We start from the raw sequence: 12,074 nt of genomic DNA on the forward strand, positions 1-12,074 counted from the left end.
CATGCTTACTATATATTGTTTAGACTGATTAAAGCACTCGCCATCATGCATTTTGTTATACTTTATGAATCATCTGTATGGCAGTATACATTGTATAACTAATGTATAAACTATGTAGAAATACCAGAAGTGTTGGCATCACAACTCAAACTGAAATAAAAACACTATAAATATTATCAAGAGTTAATAATAGTGGAGGGAGAGTGTCTAACACTGCATAGGCCTGTAAAAAATGATCCTGACAAATTCAAAGGGATTCTTTCAGTAAAACTCTGTAATTTGTAGTATTCTCCATAGGTGAAGATTGTTTCAATCATCACATTTCTTTGTTCTCTCAGTGTGCAATCATCACATTACCTTGTTCTGCCTGTGTGAACATTTTACACATCTGAAGGAAACCCTTTGAATTTGTCAGGATCATTTTTTACAGGCCTATGCAGTGTTAGACACTCTCCCTCCACTATTATTAACTCTTGATATTATGTTATGCAAGACTTGTTCTGCAGCTTCCTTTCCTAATCACTATGGCTGCCTTTCTGGCCTACAGTGTAGATCTGCCTATTTGTATGGTGATTACTTGGTGTCCTAGCATGACTGTTGGTGGGGATCCAGTGGGATCAGGTGCAACAGTATGTGGTATTGTAATTTACCAAGTCTTTGTGTAACAACTGGGAGTTACTATACTTGCTGCTGACCTTCCATCATCTTCCTCCTCCATAGTAACATTGTTAGGTACTCACTGTCTTCTATCCTCTACTCCTATGAGAATGCTAATAATATTCCAACAGTACATACTTCACTGTAAAATGGAAGAAAACACATGGAATTTTATAACATGCAGGTATTACGTTTTGTAATGTGTGTTTAGTACAAGCTGGCAGTGAGCCATGACTGTTCAACAACATCAAACTTCAAATATTGCTACGTATTTCTGAGAGCTGTTAACTTTAGCTCATTGAGTCAAATATTAGTCATGTAGCGAGCTATGAATTGAAAAGTTAATGGTAATATATATTTGTTATACTACCTCACTGTTGTTTGAGGTGATTTAGGTATTGTGAATAGCTGCTAGAGCCTATCTGTCTCACTCAAATGTTAGGGTTTTGCCAAGAATTACACTATCAGTTCAACATTACTTAATGTTATTAGAGTCACACAACATTATACAATCATTCAAGTACTGGTTAACACAATAATTATGCTACATGCACGCATAGATAAGTATTTACTGCTTGTCATTGATAAGGAACTAGAACTATTATGTGCAGAACTTACATGGTGTAGTAGGGTATACAGAACTGAACTAACTCTGTGGTTTCAATCCAATTGCAACTGAAGTTATGGTTCATGTCAAAATGTCTATGTACTGTATGTACGTGTAGCTATGCATGGAATGCATAATAATAGTAAAGTGAGACCTAGACTTTGTACAGTGCTCATGATTCGTATATCGAATAATAAGTGCTTACGATGATGAGAGATATTTTATTAAGATGATAATTATACAGCATAAGTACAGGGGGCTAGAGTCGGGTACCATGCACTGATACCCATGCACAGGGTGGTCAGTACAGGAGTCCTGGCAACACTTACACTATTAAATTACAATACAAAATAGCATACAGTAAAGTTCAGTTTAGGCAAACTGATAGATCCCAGTCTGGGAGGCTCTAGCAGGGATCTAGTCTTCTTCATCATTTCACAAGGTTATGTTTTATAGGAATGAAATCTTATAATTAGAAGTGTGTGGTTTAGCTTAGAGTAATTGTACTAGAAAAAGTATTAGAAAACAGGTTTGCTGTGCTGTGTGCCTGTGGTGACATCCAGACATCAAGGACGTTAGCTACTAGGATAGCTGTTGTTTCCACATAACATAGCAGAAGGTGATGAAGTTCAGTGGTAAACTACTTAAAATAGCTAGCTAGCTACATGGCAATATACAGTAGGGAGTTCTTCACTGTATATATAGTTAGGCCAGGCAGAGTTGATTCACCAACCTTTTTAAAAATGCATGGTTATTTTTCACTTTTCATTATTTGTACAATTGTAAATGCTTAAAGTACATGCAATGGGTACAAGTGTGTGATAACTTTAAACCTTTTACATTAGCCAACTTGACCAAACCATTGAATAGCTTGTCATTTTTATTTTTGTCAGGGATAGAATTGGGAAGAGTCTGAACACAAATAGCTACATTGCTGCGACACCATCATAATTGTAAAAACATTTTGCACGACAGCCTGGCTCAAGCCAGTTGAACTTTCATTATTAATCCCACTAGGGACCTGTGAGAAGGCTAAAGCCTGTGAATACAAGGAGTCAGAAACATGTAATTGAATGTAGAAGAATGCAGAAAAAATTCCAGCCCTAGTGGTGACTTGATCCCCTGCAACATGCAGTCTATAGGCATGCGCTATAGGAACCACAACAGCTGGGATCTGAGATTTTTCTGCATTCAACCCTACTTATTCATTGACTTTCGCCCCATTCCAGTATGAATTTAGTGTGCCCCCCAAACAATGAACAAACACTCACACCATAAACAGTTACATCCATGCTGGAATTAGCATTCTGCTTATATTGTCCAATATGGACAGCTTCAGAATCTAAAGTTGACATTGACAGTTCCAACAATGTACAGTAGTAGCATTCAAAAACTTTCCAGACTTTATAGCCATCTAATCACAAAAGTCACTGTTGGCTCCACTGCATGCTATTACAGGTCAAGGGACAAAATTAATGTTCTATTCAGAGCTTGTACAAGGACGTTACACAATTGGCCATACTATTAAAGCATCATGTGATAAAATAAGGATAATTATACAGTAATGAGGAGGCTTTAAAAGACCATGCGGGCAATGTGCAAATCAACTTTTCCTGGATTTACAGTACATGAACTATGAATTTTCCAAAATTTGTAAATAATTATTTTGTTCCATAGTCAGGCTGACGCCATAGAGTTTTTATAGTCTAGCTATATTATGTGACCGGGCCTGCGAAAACAGGGCATGTGGGCACAAACTATTATTATTATTATTATTATTTATGGGCTTGTAGATGCCCCAGGCAATGCTAAATTTCCAGGCTAGGCTGCAGGCCTTTGAAGGCGCCCATATCTAGATTGCATCCAAAAAATTTCCAAGCACTACTTGAAGGTTGCAACCATTAGTGCTGAATTGATGAAGTCAGGTAAGGAGTTCCATAGATTGACTATTCTATTCATAAAAAAGTTTTGTCTAACAAGTAATCTCGATCTTTCTTTAAATAGCTTAAGAGAACGGCCCCTAGTGGTAGCGATGTTTAAAGTCAAAAATGTAGATGGCTCCAAGTCATAATATCATTTAAATATCCATTCATATCACCCCTTTAGCATCTGCAATATAGAAAGTAGAGATCCAGAGTTTCAAGACAGCTTTCATAAGTCAGGTAGGCTAATCCTTGAAGGCATTTAACTACACCCTATCATGCTACAGGTCACATCTCAGTAATGGAACAGAATATTAGCTTTCTGTAACTTGCATCATAAAGCCAATTACATGCTTAATAAGAGCTGAAAAGCATAATTGTCCAAAACATTATGAGTGATAAAAGTTTGAACAAGTAGGCAAAAATCAAGTGCCCATATGCCCTATTTTGCAGGCCCAGTCACATAGAGTAACTCACCTAATATTGGACGGGATCCAAAATGGGACGCGATTGTTCAAGCTACAACAGGAATTTTCAAACAACTTGTATGTCTTTAGATAGTTCAAGGCTGTGGGACTTTGCACGCAAAGTAACAGCTTTATCGGCTTCTTTGTCTAGTGGCAGCAGACCTGCAAAGTCATCTCTGATTATTATGTATAATTGCGAAAAAAAGTCGATTCACGGACACCCACAGTTTACAAATCACACTTACATTTAATCAACGGTTTTATATCTTTAACTTGTAAAGCAACTCATCTACTTTCTAAATGTCCCCAGTTTATTTAATGAAATCTTTTAAATCAAGAATTGCAAATCAAAAAAATGAGACGTCACTGGAGTAATAATCGCACTATAAATTAAGTATATGGAAACTTGATTAAGTATATGTTGTTTGAGATAAGTTTACGGGAAATATATACCGTATACTTTACAAACACTGTATACTTCCGTACACTTAAATTCATGGTGCAATTATTACTCCAGTGACGTCTCATTTTATTTGATTTGTGATTTAAAGGATTTGATTTTAATAAACTGGGGATATTTAGAAGTAGATGAGTTGCTCTACAAGTAAAAGATATAAAACCGTTGATTAAAATTAATGTAAGTGTGATTTGTAAACTGTGGGTGTCCATGAATCGACCCTTTTTCTGGATTGTACGTATTAATTGAAAATGATTTTGCAGGTCTGCTGCCACCAGACAAAGAAGCTGAGAAATCTGATACTTGGTGTACAAAGTCCCGCAACCTTGAACTATCTAAAGACATGTTATTATTATTATTTGGGGGAAAAGGGCAAACAGCAAAGTTGATTAAGCCCAAACAATTACAAATTATAAGTGTTGTTCAATCAAGTTTGAAAATGTAGCTAGAGTGTTCAGTTCAATTAGATGCGGTGGCAGTGAATTCCATTACCGAATGGTTCTTGGAAAGTAGCTTGTCATGTAGGTGGTGGCGTTTGTTGGTGGTACAATCAAGTGAAACGGATGATGATGTCTAGTGTGTCTGACACATAAGTCAATAATAACAAGTACATAGAAAATTTGGAATTTTCAACTAGAGTAGGGACTATAACACATTGATAAAACTACTGAAACAAGCTGGAGTAGTGCACGATATTAAATCACAGTAAAACAATAAGAAGTGTTATATCTCTACTGTGCATTTCCATAATGGTATCTTGAGCACAGTAGGGATATAACACTTCTTATTGTTTTACTGTGATTTAATATCGTGCACTACTCCAGCTTGTTTCAGTACTTTTTATCAATGTGTTATGGTCTCTACTCTAGTTGAAAATTCCAATTTTTACTGTGTACTTGTTTGTCAACTATTATTGTAAATAATTATTATGACTCGTGAACCCCATGCATATTGCATCTGAAATGGTGCCGCGCACCCCAATTATCGTCTTAAAAGTGAAGCGTCCATTACGCTTCTTTGTCAGCTATGTTCAACCCACTTATGCAGCATTTTGAATCAAGAACTGTTTGAAAAGCACCTCTGCTATCAAAATAGCCATTATGATAATTACGGACAATTTCCATTACGAAGGGAAGCCATCACGTGCTATCGCCAAATCAACACTTTTCGCTTCCAGCAAAGATGAATGGGACACAAAGGAGGGTACTGGTAAGTATATGAAGAATGCATTGTACGTACTGCAATATGCCAAAAGGCACCTGTGTGGCCGAAGCAACATCGAACAGTGAAAACTTCAAGCCTGTAGCCTTAGCCATTATCGGTTACGCTTACATGTCTGAAGGCATCAGTCAGTCAGTCAGTTACTCAGTCAGTAGAAAATTCCATTAAATAAATCATTTTTAAAATTCTGTAGCAACTTGTTGAAAGCGTTTCAGGTCGATCTGAAAGCTTGTTTTGGCCTAACCAATACTGCCTCATTGTCGTCAGGGGGAATTGAGGCTGTTTTTTGGGTGATATTATTTTGTGGGCCATGCCTACTCTTTTGTGGTCCCTACTATACAGTACTATCGTACTGTATGAAGTACTATTGTACCGTATAATAATATATTGTTTTAGAGAATTGTGGTACAGCTACACACACAGAAAAAAGTTTGGCTTGCAAGGGCGTACAATTCTGGGGTACTACCAGGCACCAGCTCTGGTAGCCTATATTTATCTAAGTACAATTGTCTACAGGGGCGGAGGAAGTAGTTGATATGAGGGGGGGCTGGGCTAACCCAGACTTATGCAAATGATCTACATTGTCTCTGGTTTGGTAAGGTGAGACCAAAAAAAAAAAAAAAAGGTCACAACCAGCTGACAGTAGCTGCCCACCTCACCAGCTACGCATTTATAGCTGACAAACTACATAACATCCTTACATAGCTCTGCTCTAAGACTGTGACTGTTTTATTAGAGTGACTGCTATATTAGAGTATCTCGATCTTTACCGCGGTTTTCAGCCCCCACTCCAAGGATAATTTCGCCGTGATGTCATTCTGAGGGGGGGGGGAGGGGCTTCAGTCCCCCTAGCCCCCCCCCCCCCTTTCCGCCGCCTATGATTGTCTATAATTAACTTACAAATAACTATAATTGCTTGGTGCAGGAGTCTTGGAGCACTAGTTTTTCTTATTTATTTTCCAAAAATGTGCAGCCTCAGTTTGAGGATTAACGCACATATGAAACATGCATACAAAATGTTTTACAATATGATTGATTATGGGACTACTGATTGGTAGGGGAAAGTAATAATAATTTCAGTTGGTACTTAAAAATTTGTAATGATTGTTGTTGGATTAGGTCAGGTGGGAGTGAATTCCACAGTCTAATTGATCTAGGGAAGAATGAATTACTGTACTGATTGGTCCTTGCATAGATATGATGAAATCTTTGATCATGTCCTCTGGTGTTAGAAGTGACAGGGATTAAATCAACTGGAGATATATCAATGAAATTATGAACAATTTTGTAGAGGAGGGTGATACTAGATACTTGTCTGCGGTGTTCTAAGCTGGGAATGTTAAGGTCGATGAGCATGTTAGTTACGCTGCTGAAACGCGAGAAGTCAGCCATAATGAATCTGGCAGATTGCCTCTGTACTCGTTCAAGCTTATCAATGTCTCTTCTGATGTGAGGGGACCAGACAGGATTGGCGTATTCTAAGATTGGTCTTATCATGACATTATAACATTTCAATTTGATTTGAGTTGGGCAGGACTTAAGATTTCTCTGTAGGAATGCTTTGACTGATAGAGCTTTGGATGTGATGTTAGTAATGTGTGCGGACCAAGACAAGTCTTGTTGTAGCTCAAGTAATCGCGTTCGATTGATTTTGGAGCCCGTCCGATATTAGGTGCGTTACTCTATAAGCTTATGGCTATTCTCTGAACGAATACTTACAATGCACTTTCACACATTCCAATTATTCTACCGAGCCCAATTCCGATCCGTAGCTAGCTAGTTATACGTTTATATCATGGTTGGATTAGCTATTCATCTTTCGATAATACTTGGGTTTGTCAAAATTGGCAGTGCTACAACCGGGTGAGTCAGTTAATAAACTGTTAGCTAGATGGTTATAGCTAGCTATTACTATTATAAATGCATGTAGCTAGTGCTATAATCGTTAGAGAAATGATCTCCGTAGCTATAGCTGTAGCCTATAGCTAGCAATAGTCGTTTTAGGATTATTTTTAGTCACCCACTTTGACAATGTTAGCTAACTATAGCTAGCTACATCGGCGGATTCGAGTGTCTTAATTCGCTCGCCCCGTCCAACAATGGATCCAGCCTTCACTCTTGTTATCGACTGCATGTAACTAGTGAAAAGAAGGCTTTCATGTGGAGTCACGCATTAAATTTGGGAAAGTCAATAATAAGTTTCTTTTTTCATTGACGTTCTCTGCTATCACGAGCAATGGAACGATGGATCAGACTATAGCTAGCCTGTTGATTTAGAAGTCCAGCCTTCACTCTTGTTATCGACTGCATGTAACTAGTGAAAAGAAGGCTTTCATGTCGAGTCACGCATTAAATTTGGAAAATCAATAATAAGTTTCTTTTTTCATTGACGTTCTCTGCTATCACGAGCAATGGAACGATGGATCAGACTATAGCTAGCCTGTTGATTTAGAAGTTGAAGGAACCTTATTCTCTATTTGGATGGGTCAAGTACTGATTATCCTTTTCTTTTCGATGGGCGATACCGAGGGCGATACAGTGTGTACTGTCCTCACTAATTACATAACCAAATACGTAATTTAGCTTAAAAGTTCCGTCATTATACGTCATGAATAACGCCGAAACCACTAGGTATAGAAATGCGTACTCAGCGGTATTTTGTTCAGCAGTACAATTAATGAAGGAAAAACTAAAAACTGGAATTTTTATTATTATTATTATTATTAGGCTCCTATTTGGTGATTATTAGTTTCTCATCCAGCCTTTCTAATTATTATGATGCGGGCTGGAGGGTATTACCATTATGCCATTATTTTATAATATTAACACACTGATTTACAGACCTTGTCCAAATTGTCTTTCTTTCTTATTACAAACATTTCCTTCACCAGCTGATTCTACTTTTCGTGATCGCCAACTGTTTTTCGACAGTCAACTGAAAGCCTGCTTTGATGAAGTCGATAGAGCACGATTGCAACTGGCACTGCAGCAATTTGTTAAGGAAAACAACAGTTCTCCTGGCGATATATAGCGCAGTGTACCGTTCATCAACAAAAATTATAACAGTTTGGTATCACGTGTTCTTCTGAGCATGCGCAGAGTAAATAATGGCTTACCATGCGGTAGCTTAAGAAGGATGCGGGCGGTGGAGGTGGGGACTATTCTACGGAACGGAACGGAACGGAATGGAACGGAATGATGGACTAAACCACGGAACGGAACGGAACGCTTTCTCAAATTGAAGCTCGCAACTTACCATTGCTGAAACTTCCCTTATAAGTTAGCAGTGGCATCTCCAGTGGGTGATTAAACATAAGACAAAAAGAATTAACGGATCGATTGTAGGTTTTTGTTGGTTGTCATTAGTAACGAAGTATTATTGTGGGATGAGCTGTATCAGTGATGTTCATCCATACGGAAGGGAACTTTATGTGAGCTGTTTTTCTTATTTAGACTTTAGAAAACAGTCTGGGCCGGTCTTTCAAGTCATAAGTCAGTGTATAAATAAAGCAAGCAGGAAGATACTGGTAACAGGAAAGAGCCAGCTGAATTAAAACTTGAAGAATTTTGTGCAGTGTGTGAGGAGCAAATATTTTGGCAGACCGCAAGGAGGGTATATTCTGCAAACATCACTGAAGTGTATGCATGGAGTTATTTATATATTAACAGCTGGTGCAGTGGACTAATGCCGTATTCAATAGTGAGCTGATTTTATCTGTTGCACAATTCAAGGATGTGTCTGACTGCTAGCCTTGAATCAGGCTAAATGCCAAAACTCCAAGATCAGCCAAATCTCTATTATAAGCCGCATGTGAAACCATGCCAGTAGCCACCAGGCAAACGTGATTTGGACCAGGATGTGTGTGTAATTTCAATGTATCTAGTCAGACCTGAAATGGAACACACATTAATTACATACCACCTAAGAATCCTAGGATTTCTTAAGTGTAATATTTCACATGCTTCACTTCAAACAAAACAGGTTAAATTTGTTCGTCTATTTTCAAGTGATTCCCAGTCCAGCTGGTCCATGAAATTACAATGGGATCACATGTATTTGTTACAGTGCGGGCTGTCCTGTGTTGGATCTACTCTAGAGTTGAAATTTCAAGGTAGACTCACTGCCAATGTACTGACACTAGTACTGTTGTAGCATGTTTAAGTGGAGGACAAATGAAATAGTAATGCTAGATTATTTATGTATACAAATTTTTCATAATGAAATTGATATCCCATTTTGATTTGTACTTCCACTTTGCAACATATTCAAGAACAAGAAGCTACCACACTTAATCTCCAACCACTGTCATTAATTAACCAAGATCTCACTAGTCTGTAATTCACCTTACTGTAGTGATTTTATTGATTCATCTGTATGTTTTCTTCATTTTCCTTTGAAGTTGTACCAAGAGTTCATAATAAGGTGGAGAGTGTCTAACTTGAATGCATTCACCAAACACCCTGCTTAAAGTAACACCTCGGCCTTATTTCAGAACAAAGGCTTTACCTTCTTCAGCAACACTAATCAACAGTTTTCTACCCCCCAGTAAAGGTGTTGATTTGATGAAAGGTGAACTTTACGCAGGGTGTTTGTACAGGCCATACTGAGAGTTAGACATTCTCCCCCATACAAATCAGTATTACGAACTCTTGGTTGTACAGTATAGGTAAACAAAGATAAGTTTCTCTCCCATCTTATTCTAGGATTTAATTTCTATTGACAAGGAAAATTCAATTATTTGTATACAGGCTCAAAATTGAGAAAATATAAAGAAAGTGAATTAATATTATATAGTCAGTTTGCTTTTGGATATTTAATGTCTCCAACCACAACAAAAATTCGATGAATCCATGCATCTCATCACTGGTCGTCTGAACTTTCTGAAAGTGATACCTCACTCAATCAACCATATATTCTGTTTATTAGACTGAATAAAGTCATGATTACCTAAACAATCACTTAATCAATCAATGTTTTATAATTATCCTATTCCATTTTCCTGGAGGTTCCACTGATAAAATGCAATTTCAGCAATGATAGCAGCTAGCCAAGCTGCAAGTTGATTCAGAAAGCATTCCATTCTGTAAAATAGACCCCATCCAGAATTCAACTCAGTACTCAGGCTGAGATATCTGACAATAGTCCACTACTCTGTTAATGAATCATTGATGTTCACAAAATATAGCCCCCTTGAGGTATCTGAATGTTTGCTCCTCACACACTGCACAAAATTCCTTTAGATTCTGCTTAGACTGAGTTGATTCAGCTTGTCACCATACTTGTTTCCTTTGTAGTGTAGCTATACACATACTGAGATGAACACACTGAGTCAGCTATTCCCACAATTAGTACTTCGTTACTAATGACAACCAACAAGAACCCACAATCGATCCTTAAATTCGTTTTATCTTTCTTGGGGTACGTTTGATTACCTGCTGGAAGTGCCACTGATAACTTGTACAGCAATGGTAAGCTGCAAGCTTCAATCTGAGAAAGCATTCCGTTCCGCAGTTTAGTCCATCATTCCGTTCCGTTCCGTTCCGTTCCGTTCCGTAGAATAGTCCCCACCGGCGGTGGATGAGAAACTAATAATCACCAAATAGGGGCCTTAAGTTTAATATGCAAAACCTCCGATTAAGGAGTATGACGCATATATCTTATATCTTACAAAATTATTCAAGAGTTTCTGATCAAGTTCATCACAGTACTTGCTTGAGACACTGCATCGCTAAAATCTGTTCTGTAGCTACAGATGTATTTTGATCTTGATATTATATGGCTTGATATGATGGAGTTGGAAGCTTCTCTTAGAACTATTTTACCATTCTTAATCCGATACAATTTATCCTGCTTGTTGAGCTCACTTAGCCTGGCACGTAGTTGTTTGTTCCGTATTTGCTTTTGTGGGGTTAAGTCAGGTGTTATAAATACTTTAGTGACATGAGTCGGGTGCTCCTTCTTACGCAAGTTCAACCTGTTGTGGAGAATTTTAAACTTTTCCTCTCTTGTTGACAAAGTAACTTTCGTGAGTCTGGGCCTTCCAGTCTGTTTACCAATCCGTGTTACATTACTGATGTGAGCATTAACTCCAATGTATTTATTAATCAAGGATGTGACATTCTGAGTATCTTCGTTCTTCCGAATACTGGCTTCCGCTGATGTGGATTCTGGAAGGTTGTGCACAATCAAATTCAGTTTCCGTTTCTCCTGTTCCTTTTCTTCAGATATGATCGCTGCAGTCATTGATGCTATTGATTCAACAGTTACCTCCTTGCTATGGATCACTTGTTCAGATGGCTCAGTGTTTTCTACTACCATAGCGGTATCAGGCCCTTGTTCACTGTAACTAACTAAATTATTTACTTTCTCTGTCAAGTCCTCAAATCTGTTTAATAGCTAGGTAGCCTTGAATATTGAAGATTTTCCAAATAATTCCTGCCAATGCCTTGGGTACAATTAACAAGGAGGCTAACAGTAAGCCTAAAGCAGGGAGTCAGAAACCTGTAACTGAAAACTATGCTAAATGTAGAAAAAAATCCTAGGTCAGGCGGTGACTTGCAATTGATCTCAAACATTGCTAAGCAACTAGTACAGGTGTAGATGAAATGCGGTGCACGCGACCTTGCCACGGTATGCTGCAAGAATGGTTGCTTGTGTAAACAACATGGTTCGCTTACTTCAGTCACTTGGAAGTTATTATGTAGTGTACTCCAACCATTACTTTCTTCATGTATAGCCATTT

Source organism: Dysidea avara, chromosome 2 (genome assembly GCF_963678975.1).
Source record: "Dysidea avara chromosome 2, odDysAvar1.4, whole genome shotgun sequence".
NCBI lineage: Eukaryota > Metazoa > Porifera > Demospongiae > Dictyoceratida > Dysideidae > Dysidea > Dysidea avara.